This window comes from Pithys albifrons, chromosome 20 (genome assembly GCF_047495875.1).
Source record: "Pithys albifrons albifrons isolate INPA30051 chromosome 20, PitAlb_v1, whole genome shotgun sequence".
Lineage (NCBI taxonomy): Eukaryota > Metazoa > Chordata > Aves > Passeriformes > Thamnophilidae > Pithys > Pithys albifrons.
Window position 1 is genome coordinate 1,564,301 of NC_092477.1, and position 13,200 is coordinate 1,577,500.

The following is a 13,200-nucleotide window of genomic DNA, read 5'->3' on the forward strand; positions in this document are numbered from 1 at the left end:
CCCGCATCTTGCATGCTTTGTCGATCTTTGAGCCCAGGGAAAAGGTGGGAGGCTTGGGCTCTAAGTTTCAAAAGTGGGGCCGCATTAACACTAGAAAAAGAACAATCGCTTTCTGTCCTGGCACATTTTCCCTGCCAGGAATCTTCATCCGTCTGGAATTCTGGGATGAAAAACCCGCAAGTGGCACGCACCGTCGGGCTTTGTGCCCAGGGAAAAGGTGACAGCTTTGGAATGTCAGGTGCTAATGAGGGGGCCGCATTTATCCTAGAATTGGAACAATCACTTTCTCTCCTGGCCCATTTTCCCTGGGAGGAATCTTCGCCCGTTTGGAAATTCGGTCTCAAAAAAAGGCAGGTACGCTGACCCGCACCTGGCGCACTCCGTCGAGCTTTGAGCCCAGGGAAAAGGTTGCACCCTTGGGTTCGCAGCTGACAAAGATAGGGCCCCATTAACCCTAGAAAACAAATAATCGCTTTCTGTTGTGGCACCTTTTCCCAGGGAGGAATCTTCATCCGTCTGGAATTCTGGGATGAAAAAACCGCACGTGGCATGAATCGTCGAGCTTTGAGCCCAGGGAAAAGGTGACAGCCTTGGGCTCTCAGCTGCCAAACATGGGGCCGCATTTACCCCAGAACTGGAACAACCGCTTTCTGTCCTGACACTTTTTCCCTGGCAGGAATCTTCATCAGTCTGGATATCTGGGCTGAAAAACGGCACGAACCCTGACCCACACCCGGCACACTCCGTCGAGATTTGAGACGAGGGAAAAGGTGGCAGCCTTTGGCTCTCAGGTGCCAATGATGGGGCCCCATTACCCTTCGGAAAGGCACAATCGCCTTCTGTCCCAGCACCTTTTCCCTGGGAGGAATCTTCGTCAGTCTGGAAATCTGGACTGAAAAACCACACGTACCCTGACCCACACCTGGCACACTCCGTCGAGCTTTGAGCCCAGGGAAAAGGTGGTAGACTTGGGCTCTCAGGTGCCAATGATGGGGCCCCATTAACCCAAGAAATGGAACAATCCCTTTCTGTCATGGCACCTTTTCCCAGGGAGGAATCTTCGTCTGTCTAGAATTCTGGGCTTAAAAAAGAGCATGTGGCATGCACCGGCCGTCTTTGCGCCCAGGGAAAAGGTGGCGGCCTTGGACTCTCAGGTGCCAATGATGGGGCCCCATTAACCCAAGAAATGTAAAAATCGCTTTCTGTCCTGACACCTTTTCCCAGGGAGGAATCTTCATCCGTCTGGAAATCTGGGCTGAAAAACCGCACTTTCCCTGATTCGCACTTGCCACTCTCCGTCGAGCTTTGCGCCCAGAGAAAAGGTGGCAGCCTTGGGCTCTCAGGTGTCAATGAAGGGGCCCCATTAACCGTAGAAATGGAACATTCGCTTTCTGTCCTAGTACTTTATCCCAGGGTAGAATCTTAAACCGCCTAGTATTCCGGGCTGATAAACGGCACTTTCCCTGACCCGCACCTGTCACGCTCCGTCGTGCTTTGAGGCCAGGGTAAAGGTGGCAGCCTTGGGCTCTCAGGTTCCAATGATGGGGCCCCATTACCCCTAGAAAAGGAACAATCCCTTTCTGACGTAGCACCTTTTCCCTGGGAGGAAACTTCATTGGTCTGGAAATCTGGGCTGAAAAATGGCACTTTCTGGGACCCGCATGTGGCACGCACTGTCGAGCTTTGCGCCCAGGCAAAAGGAGGCAACCTTGGGGCGGGTCAGTGTTCCCAAGTCCGTCACCACCGGCTTCATCGCCAGCCCGGGAGCGGCGGCGGGGACACTGCGGGTTGGGGACCATCCCCGGGAGGACTGGGGATGGTGTGGATCATTTACAGTTCTTATTATTGGCTTAGGGCTGGTTTGGAGATGGTTTAGGTCTGTTTTTCCGGGTCTTTTAAGAGCTGCTTTTAGGGCTGGTTTAGAGCTGTTTTGGTTAGCTTTAGAGCTGGTTTAGCTTTTGGTTTAGAGCTGGATTTAGGGCTGCTTTATGGCCTGGATTAGGACTGGTTTAGAGCTTATTTCCATCTGGTTTAGGGTTGGTTCAGGGCTGGTTTGGAGATGGTTTCGAGCTGGTTTTGGTCTCTTTTTCTGGCTGTTTAAAGGCTGGATTTAGGGCTGCTTAAGATCTGGATTTAAGGCTGGTTTAGGGTCGGTTTTAGCATGGGTTTAGGGCTTGTTTGAAGCATGTTTGCAGCTGGGGTCGCTCTCGCCAGGGCTGCAGGTGGAGCCCAGGTGTGCGGAGGAGGGTTGGCCCTTTGCACCATCACTCTTGCTGTGCTGGCAACCACTGCCTCCGGCAGAATGAGGCCCAAGGGCAGGGAGCTTGGGTCCTCTGCCTATGGAGGAGAGTGAAGAGCGCATTCCGTGCCTTCAGCCGTGCTCAGAGTGCTTAGAGGCAGCCACATGAATAAAGGCAATTGCATAAAAATTGGAGTCGCTGTGGTTATTTAGCTGTGTGAGGGACACTGGGGGGTAATGGGGGCCCTCATCGATGGTGGGTCTGGGGGTCCTGGGGGGCTTTGGGAAGGGGGGTCTGGGGGCTTTGGTGTCCCTGGGGGGAGATCCTGGAGGGTTTGGGGGTCTGGGGTGGATTTGGGGTCCTTGGAGGGGGCCTGGAGGAACTTGGGGGGTCCCTGGAAGAGTTTTGTGATCCTTGGGGGGGGTTCGGGGTCTTTCGGGAAGGTTTTGGGTTCCCTGGGAGAGATCGGGGGGGTTATGGTCTCTGGGGTGGTTTGGGGGTCTCTGTGGAGTTTTGGGGTTCCTGGGGAAGGTCCCTGGGGGATTTGGTGTACCTGGGAATGGTTGGGGGGGGCTCTGGGGGGGCCAGAGGGGTTTTGGGGTTCCTGGGGAAATGTTGAGTTAGAGGGCTGTATTAAGCTCCTTCTCAAAGTGAAAATACATTTTCAGAAGGAACGTATGAAAGATATTTGGAAGGTAAGGTATATGTAGATTCAGAATGAAATAGGTTCAGAAATTCCATTATGTAAGTGTCTTATATTTGCTGACTTTAAAATTTTGACAAGTGTATTTCTTACTAGTAAGGTGTGCAAAATCAGCACATAATTTTTGTTTCTGTGTAAAAGAGGTTACCATATGCCCATCTTTAGAATTCAGATTAGATTGGAAATCACCTTTAAGGTCACTGAACCCAGCCATTAATCCAACACTGCAAAGTCCACCACTGAACCATGTCCCAAACACATCCACATGTATTTTAAATACTCTCAAGGAATGGTGACTCAGGCACTTCCCTGGGCCAATTCTCGACAAGCCTTTTGGTGTAAAGCTTTTCCTTGTAACTAATCTAAACCACCCCGGTCGTGGGGCCAGGCCCAGTCCCAGCTGGTTCCCCAGCTCTGGTGGGCATGAGGTGGCAGAGGATCCAGGCCAGGGGGCACCCTGGGCAAGGGGACAAGGACCCCAGTGTTGGTTTCCCCTCACCAGCTTCTGACACATCTCCACACCAACCTGGAATTCCATTCCAAAGTCTATTAATAATCTTGTTTAAATGACTGTAAAGTATGGCCTTTGATTTGCCCGCTCCAACTGACTTTTTTGGACCAATACGGAGTCAGGGCGAGTTTCCTGAAAAGGATCTGGAATTTCAGAGCCATCGCTATTATTGTTATTATTACTGGTAATATTTCTACTGATATTATCATCACTATCCTTATATCCTTAACAGCTACTACTGTTATTGGTATTGTTATTATTACAAATAGTATTATTGGTTTTACTACTGTAATGTTGTTTTATTATATACAGCATAAATCCTATGTAATTGAAAGCATAGAGATTTTATAGCATTAGATAATTATATCCCTCTAAAGTATATAGAATACATATTACAGCCTTAGTGGGCACGAGGAGGGTTCGAGGCATTTTGGACACACTGTTTTGCCCAAGGCCTTTTGCTGAGACCTTTTGCCTAAAGCCATTTGGCTGCATTGCTTTTCCCAGGCCTTTTGCCAGAGGCCTTTTCTCTGAGGCATTTTGCCCAAGCTGGTTTGGCCAGGAGGTTTTTGCCTGAGGAATTTCCCAAAGCTTTTTGTTGGGGCCTTTTCCCTGAGGCTTTTGGCCCGAGGCACTTTGGCCAAAGTGGTTTGGCAGAAGATTTTTCCCTGAGGTGTTTCACCACAGGGGATTTGGCTGCATGTTCTGCTGAGGCTTCTCCTGGAGCTGTTCCCTCAGGCCTTTGGGCAGAGCCTTTTATAGGGTCGGGTGGAGTGTGGGCGGAGCCAAGGGCGGAGCAAGGGCGGGGATAACCAGAGAGGGAAAAGTTCTGCAATGCAGCAAAAACTGACCAATAGGAGGGCAGGGGCCACAGCCATGAGGGAACAGGGAAAGTTCCAGAACTTCCAATGGGGAATGAAACAAGAACAGGAGATTTTATAACAAAACCTGAATGACAAATAGTGAACCAGACCTATAGTCTTGAAGTGACTGTGTCTTTATTATCGAAGGAGGGGGCAGGAGGGGACAGAGGGGACACAGGGACAGGAGGGGACAGATGGGACAGGAGTGGACAGAGGGAACAGGAGGGGAAAGGAGGGGACAGAGGGACAGGAAGGGACAGGAGGGGACAGGAGCAGACAGAGGGGACAGGAGGGGACAGAGGAGACAGCAGGGGACAGGTGGGACAGGAGTGGACAGAGGGGACAGGAGGGGAAAGGAGGGGACAGAGGGACAGGAAGGGACAGGAGGGGACAGAGGGACAGGAGGGGACAGAGGAGACAGCAGGGGAAAGGATGGGACAGAGGGACAGGAGGGGAAAGGAGGGGACAGAGGGACAGGAGGGGACAGAAGGGGACAGTGGGACAGGAGGGGACAGAGGGATAGGTGGGGACATAGGGGGACAGGAGGGGACAGGAAGGGACAGAAAGGGACAGGAGGGGACAGAGGAACAGGAGGGAACAGGAGGAGACAGAGGGACAGGAGGGGAAAGGAGGGGAGAGGAGGGGACAGCGGGGACAGGAGGGGACAGAGGGACAGAGGGGACAGGAGGGAACAGAGGGGATAGAGGGGACAGGAGGGGATAGAGGGGACAGGAGACTATTAGTCTCATATATATGACCTGAGAACCCATGCCAATTTTTACGATAGAATCACGTTACACTGACAGTTTGATTTGCACTGAACAACATTTATCACCATTGGATCCTCCCAAGGGAACAGTAAAAATTACACATAGAATGTAACCTTTAAATTTATAATAACAGCAGCTTCTGATTGGGCTCTGAAGGGAGACGTGGGTTTGGATGGCACAGATAATTCAACACGACTTAGCTGATCCAGACCTTTATTATTGCAGGTGTAAAACTCATGTACACATTGGCCCTGTGTTCATCCACAGGCTTTGCCACTTGGCCACTAATCATTGGCTAATGATGCCGTTACTCGACACTGCCTCACTATAATTGGCTAATTATGCACATCTGCTGAGGCTGTGGCTGCAGCCCCTTCTGATCTCAGTTATTGGTTCCTTAAAGCTCCATCACACTCAATCACAGAGGGAAGTTCAGCATTAGAGCTACACGGCTTTGCCCTTTAGGTCTAACAGCAATGAAATTCCAACAGGGCTCTTCCTCTTTAATATCCACTCTTATTTTCTCCAAAATCCCTTTGTTTGTGCCCAAAATATGGGATTCATCCCCAAATCCCTCCGTTTTTTCCCAGAATACGGGGATTTTTACCCAAATCCCTCACTTTGTCCCCAGAATACGGGATTTTTACCCAAATCCCTCACTTTGTCCCCAAAATAGGGGATTTTTTTCTCCAAAATCCCTTTGTTTGTGCTCAAAATATGGGATTTATACCCAAATCCCCCAGTTTATCACCAAATCCCTCAATTTGTCCCACAAATATTTAATTTTTCTTCAAAACCCAGCAGTTTGTTCCCAAAATATAAGATTTACTCCCAAATCCCTCAGTTTGGCCCAAAAATACGGGATTTTATCCAAAAATCCCTCAGTGTCTCCCCAAATTATGGGATTTACCAATCTCATCCCAATCCCAGTTTATCCCGGTCCCATTTTTATCCCAGTCCCATTTTTATCCCAATCCCATTTTTATCCCAGTCCCATTTTTATCCCAGTCCTATTTTTATCCCAATCCCATTTTTATCCCAATCCCATGTTATCCCAGTCCCATTTTTATCCCAGTCCCATTTTTATCCCAGTCCCATTTTTATCCCAGTCCTATTTTTATCCCAATCCCATTTTTTATCCCATTTCAGAAGCCCTGGAATTGCTTCTGGCTCGGGCCCTGACCCTCTCCCTGACATCAGACCTGACCGTGGCCCTGGCCCAGGCCCTGACCCTGACTCTCACCTTAGCCTTGGCCCTCGCTGTAACCCTGCCCCTGGCTTTGGCCCTGGCTCTAGCCGTTGAGCTTTCTTTTTGGCCCTGACCCTGGCTCTGGCTCTGGCTCTCACCCTACACCTGGCCCCCGTCCTGGACATGGTCCAGGACCTGGCCCTGCCCCAGGTCCTGACCCTATCCAAGATGAGGGCTAAGGTCAGGGCCAGGGCCAGGGCGAGAGCTAGGGCCACGACTTGGGCTCCGACCAAGGCTAGAGCTAGGGCCAGGGCCACGGCAAGGGCGACGGCCAAAGAAAGGGCCAAAACAATGTCAAGGTGATGGCCAGGCCTATGGCAAGGGCCAGGGCTACGGCCAGAAATAGGGTTTGGGTTATGGTAACGGTTAGGCTTAGGGTTAGGTTTAGGCTTCATCATAATCTTAGGTTTAGGCTAAATGTTAGGGTTAAGGTTAGAGTTTGGGTCACTGTTAGGTTTAGAAATAGGGTTAGGGTCAGGGAGCCATTAGGGTTAGGGTTAGGGTTAGGGTTACAGTTAGGTTTAGGGTTAGGGTTAGGGTTATGGACCACCATGGTTAAGGGTAAGCACTAGGGTTAGGGTTTCAGTTAGGTTTAGGGTTCCAGTTGGGATTAGGTTTAGGGTTAGTATTAGTGTTAGGATTAGGATTAGGGTTAGGATTCTCATTAGGATTAGGATAAGGATTAGGATTAAGATAAGTATTAGGATATGGATTCATATTACGATTAGGATTAGGATAAGGATAAGGATTAGGATTAGGGTTGTGATTTGGATTAGGATTAGGGTTTCATTTAGATTTTGGATTACTATTAGGATTAGGATTAGGGTAATGGTTACAGACCCCCTTCATTTAGGAGTCCGGTTAGGTTGTTAGTTAGGGTTAGGGTTATGGTTAGGGTTACGGTTAGCATTACGGTTACGGCCAGGGTTCAGATTCAGGTTAGGATTAGGATTAGGGTTAGGGTTTGGGCACCATTAGGGTGAGAGTTTCGATTAGGGTTAGGCTTAGGTTTAGGCTTCGGGTTAGGGTTAGGACGCTATTAGGGTTAGAGCTAGGGTTAGGTTTACGGTTAGGGTTAGGTTTATGGTTAGGTTTAGGGTTAGGGTTAGGGCCTAGGGTTAGGGTTAGGCTTAGGATTAAAGTTATGGTTAGGGTTAGGGTTAGGTTTAGGTTTAGGGTTAGGGTTAGCGTCAGGGTTATGGTCAAGGTTAGGGTTAGTGTTAGGATTAGTGTTAGGGTTAGGGTTAGGTTTAGGGGTTGGGTAGGGTTAGGGTTTGGGTTAGTGTTTGGGTTAGCATCAGGGTTAGGGTTCGGGTCAAGGTTAGGGTTGGCATTAGGGTTAGTGTTGTGTTTAGATTTAGGGTTAGGGTTAGGGTTAGGATTAAAGTTATGGTTAGGATTAGGGTTAGGTTTAGGGTTAGGGTTAGGGTTAGAGTTAGCATCAGGGTAAGGGTTAAGGTTAGGGTTAGTGTTAGTGTTACAGTTAGGGTTAGCGTTAGGGTTAGGGTTAGGGTTAGGGTCAAGGTTAGGGTTAGAGTTAGGGTTAGTGTTGTGGTTAGGGTTAGGGTTAGGGTTAGGGTTAGGGTTAGGGTTAGGGCTAGGGTTAGGGTTAGGGTTAGGATTAGGGTTCAGATTAGGGGTTGGGTTAGGTTTAGGGTTAGAATTAGGGTTCGTGTTCAAGTTAGGTTTAGGGTCAGGATTAGGATCAGGTTTCGGTTTAGGGTTATCGTGCTGTTTTGATTTAGGATTCGGGTCTGGCTTAGGTTTCGGGCAAGGTTAACGGTGAGGGCACCATTAGCTTTAGGGTCAGTGTTGAGGCTACATAAGGGTTAGTGTTGGGGTTAGGGTTAGGTACCCTTTTGGACCAGACTGGATCCTCTTTGATCTCTCCTTTCTCTTGGGTCTCTGTGGATTCACCTGGACCGTATTGGACACTGCGAGGTCACTCTGGACGCCTGACTGTCGCCCTGGCTTTAGTTTTGGCCCTCACCGTAGCCCTGGCCTTTATCCTTGCCCTTGCCCTTACCCTTGCCCAGGTCCTGGCTTTAGCCCTTGCCCTGGACCTGCCCGCGGATCTGGTCCTGGCATTAATGCTGTCCCAGGCCCTGGCGTGTGCCATCGCCCTGGCCCAGACCCTTGCTCTAGCCCTCCACCTGTCCTTGCCCCTGGCTCTCTCCCTAGCCCTGGACCTTGCCCTGGCCATGGCCCAGTTCCTGGCCCTGGTCCAGGCCCTAACCCTAGCCAGGATGAGGTCTAGGGCCAGGGCCAGGCTTAGGGCGAGATCTAGGGCCAGGGCTAGGGCTAAGACCACAGCTAGTACAAGGGCCAGGGCCAGGGCTAGGGCCAGGGCCACAACTGGGTCTAGGGCCAGGGAGAGGGCCAAGACTATGGGAATGGCAAGGGCGACAGCTAGGGCTTTGACCGGGGCCAGGGGTAAGGTAAGGATTAAGATTAGGATTAGCCTTAGGTTTAGGGTTGGGGTCAGGGTTAGGGTTAGGGTTTGGGTTAGGGTTACGCTTAGGGTTAGGCTTAGGGTTACGCTTAGGCTTATGCATAGGTTAAGGGTGAGGGCAGCATTAGGGTTAGGCTTAGGGTTAGGTAGCCTTTTGCACCCTTCTGCATCCGTTTAGCATCTCCCTGGATTTTCTTGGACCTCTCTGGATCCACCTGAACCATCTTGGACAGTTCTAGACCCCCCCTGCATCCCTGAATGTCACCCAGGTCCTGGCCTGGAGCCTGGCCCTGGCCCTGGCCTTATCTCTTTGCCCTGGCCCTTGCTCTGGCCCTGGTCGTTACCCTGCCTCTGGCCTTCGTGCTTTTCCTCGCCCTATCCCCAGCCTTCACCTGGGCCCTTACCCTGGCTCTCAGCCTTGCCCTGGCCCTGGCCGTGTCCTTGGCCCTCAACCTGGCCGTGGCCATGTCCCTAGACCTTGTCCTGGCCCTAGCCCTTGCCCTGGAATTGCTTCTGGCTCGGGCCCTGACCCTCTCCCTGACCTCAAACCTGACCATGGCCCTGACCCTGACTCTCACCTTAGCCTTGGCCCTCGCTGTAACCCTGCCCCTGGCTTTGGCCCTGGCTCTAGCCGTTGAGCTTTCTTTTTGGCCCTGACCCTTGCTCTGGCTCTGACTCTCACCCTACACCTGGCCCTCGTCCTGGACATGGTCCAGGACCTGGCCCTGCCCCAGGTCCTGACCCTATCCAAGATGAGGGCTAAGGTCAGGGCCAGGGCCAGGGCGAGAGCTAGGGCCACGACTTGGGCTCCGACCAAGGCTAGAGCTAGGGCCAGGGCCACGGCAAGGGCGACGGCCAAAGAAAGGGCCAAAACAATGTCAAGGTGATGGCCAGGCCTACGGCAAGGGCCAGGGCTGCGGCCAGAAATAGGGTTTGGGTTATGGTAACGGTTAGGCTTAGGGTTAGGTTTAGGCTTCATCATAATCTTAGGTTTAGGCTAAATGTTAGGGTTAGGGTTAGAGTTTGGGTCATTGTTAGGTTTAGGGATAGGGTTAGGGTCAGGGAGCCATTAGGGTTAGGGTTAGGGCGCCATTAGGGTTAGGGTTAAGTTTAGGTTGAGGTTTAGGGTTAGGGTTAGGATTAGGGTTAGATTTTACGGTTATGGTTACGGTTATGGTTATGGTTATGGTTAGGGTTAGGTTTAGGGTTAGGATTACAGTTAGGGTTAGGGTTGGGGTTAGGTTTAGGTTTACGGTTAGGGTTAGGGTTAGGGTTAGGGTTAGGGTTAGGGTAAGGGTTAGGGACCACCATGGTTAAGGGTAAGCACTAGTGTTAGGGTTTCAGTTAGGTTTAGGGTTCCGGTTGTGATTAGGTTTAGGGTTAGGGTTAGGTTTAGGGTTAGGATTCTCATTAGGATTAGGATAAGGATTAGGATTAGGATTAGGATAAGGATTATGATATGGATTCATATTACGATTAGGATTAGGATAAGGATTGGGATTAGGATTAGGATTAGGGTTTCATTTAGGTTTTGGATTAGTATTAGGATTAGGCTTAGGGTAATGGTTACGGACCCCCTTCATTTAGGAGTCCGGTTAGTTTATAGTTAGGGTTAGGGTTAGGGTTAGGGTTAGGGTTAGGGTTAGGGTTAGGGTTAGGGTTAGGGTTAGGGTTATGTTTAGGGTTAGGCGTAGCCTTGGGTTTAGGGTTAGGGTTATGGTTAGGGTTACGGTTAGCATTACGGTTACGGCCAGGGTTCAGATTCAGGTTAGGATTAGGATTAGGGTTGGGGCGCCATTAGGGTGAGGGTTTCGATTAGGGTTCGGGTTAGGTTTAGGCTTAGGGTTAGGGTTAGGACGCTATTAGGGCTAGAGCTAGGGTTAGGTTTTGGGTTAGGGTTAGGTTTATGGTTAGGTTTAGGGTTAGGGTTAGGACCTAGGGTTAGGGTTAGGCTTCGGATTAGGGTTATGATTAGGGTTAGGGTTAGGTCTAGGGTCAGGGTTGGTGTTAGCGTCAGGGTTAGGGTTAGGGTCAAGTTTAGAGTTAGCGTTAGGGTTAGTGTTTGTGTTAGAGTTAGGGTTAGGGCCTGGGTTAGGGTTAGGGTTAGGGTTCGGATCAGGGGTTTGGTTTGATTTACGGTTAAAATTAGGGTTCGTGTTCTAGATAGGTTTAGGGTTAGGATTAGGATTAGGTTTCGGTTTAGGGTTATCCTTTGGTTTTTATTTAGGATTCGGGTCTGGCTTAGGTTTCGGGCAAGGTTAACGGTGAGGGCACCATTAGCTTTAGGGTCAGTGTTGAGGCTACATAAGGGTTAGTGTTGGGGTTAGGGTTAGGTACCCTTTTGGACCAGACTGGATCCTTTTTGATCTCTCTCCTTTCTCTTGGGTCTCTGTGGATTCACCTGGACCGTATTGGACACTGCGAGGTCACTCTGGACGCCTGACTGTCGCCCTGGCTTTTGTTTTGGCCCTCACCGTAGCCCTGGCCTTTATCCTTGCCCTTGCCCTTACCCTTGCCCAGGTCCTGGCTATAGCCCTTGCCCTGGACCTGCCCGTGGATCTGGTCCTGGCATTAATGCTGTCCCAGGCCCTGGTCTGTGCCATCGCCCTGGCCCAGACCCTTGCTCTAGCCCTCCACCTGTCCTTGCCCCTGGCTCTCTCCCTAGCCCTGGCCCTTGTCCTGGACATGGTCCAGGACCTGGACCTGACCCAGGTCCTGACCCTAGCCAGGATGAGGTCTAGGGGCAGGGCCAGAGCCAGGAAGAGAGCTAGGCCCAGGGCTCGGGCTCTAAGCAAGGCTAGAGCTAGGGCCAGGGCCACGGCGAGGACGACCGCCAGATAAAGGGCCAAAACAAATGCCAAGGTGATGGCCAAGTCCAGGGCAAGGGCTAGGGCTATGGCTAGAAATAGGATTTGGGTTATGGTAACGGTTAGGCTTAGGGTTAGGCTTAGGCTTCATCATAATCTTAGGTTTAGGGTAAATGTTAGGGTTAGGGTTGGGGTTATTGATAGGCCTTTGGGATAGGGTTAGGGTTAGGGTTAGGATTAGGGTTAGGGTTAGGATTAGGGTTAGGGTTCGGACCCCCATGGTTTAGGGTTAAGCATTAGGATTAGTGTTTCAGTGAGGTTTAGGATTTGGGTTAGGATTAGGGTTGGGGTTAGGATTAGGATGCGGGTTTCGACTTCCAGTTAGTTTTAGGGTTTATGGTTAGTGTTAGGGTTAGGGTTGGGATTAGGTTTAGGTTTAGGCTTATGGTGCGGTTTCGAGTTTGGCTTAGGTTTAGGGTGAGGTTAAGTTTCAGGGTATCGGTAGGTTTAGGGTCACGGTTAGAGCTTCATCAAGGTTAGGGTTTGGATTAGAGTTAGTTACCCTTTTGGACCCGACTGGATTGTCTTCGATCTCCCTCCATTCTCTTGGATATCTCTGTATACACCTGGACCATATTGGACACTGCGAGATCACCTGGACCCCTGACCGTCACCCTGGTGTTAGTTTTGGCCCTCGCCGTAGCCCTGGCCTTTAGCCTCGCCCTTGCCCTTGCCCTGACCATGGCCCTGACCCTGGCCCTGGCGAAAGCTCTGGCCCTAGCCCTGGCCCAGACCCTTGCTCTAGCCCTCCACCTGTCCTTGCCCCTGGCTCTCTCCCTAGCCCTGGACCTTGCCCTGGCCATGGCCCAGTTCCTGGCCCTGGTCCAGGCCGTAACCCTAGCCAGGACGAGGTCTAGGGCCAGGGCCAGGGTTAGGGCGAGATCTAAGGCAAGGGCTAGGGCTAAGGCCAGATCTAGAACCAGGGCAAGGGCCAGGGCTAGGGCTAAGACCGCAGCTAGAACCAGGGCTAGGGCCAGGGAGAGGGCCAAGGCTATGGGACGGCTAGGGCTTTGACCGGGGCCAGGGGTAAGGTAAGGATTAAGATTAGGGTTAGCCTTAGGTTTAGGGTTGGGGTCAGGTTTAGAGTTAGGCTTAGGATTTGGGTTAGGGTTAGGCTTAGGGTTAGGCTTAGGGTTACACTTAGGCTTATGCATAGGTTAAGGGTTAGGGCAGCATTAGGGTTAGGCTTAGGGTTAGGTACCCTTTTGGACTTTTCTGCATCCTTTTAGCATCTCCCTGGATTCTCTTGGACCTCTCTGGATCCACCTGAACCATCTTGGACAGTTCTAGACACCCCTGGACCCCTGACTGTCGCCCAGTCCCTGGCCTGGAGCATGGTCCTGTCCCTGGTCTTGGCCCTCACCCTTGCCCTTCCTCTGACCCTGGTCGTTACCCTGCCTCTGGGCTTCGCACTTCTCCTTGCCCTGGCTCCAGCCGTCACCTGGGCCCTGACCCTGGCTCTCACTCTTGCCCTGCCCCAGGCCCTGACTCTGACACCCACCTTAGCCTTGGCCCTCACTGTGACCCTACCCTGGCTTTGGCCCT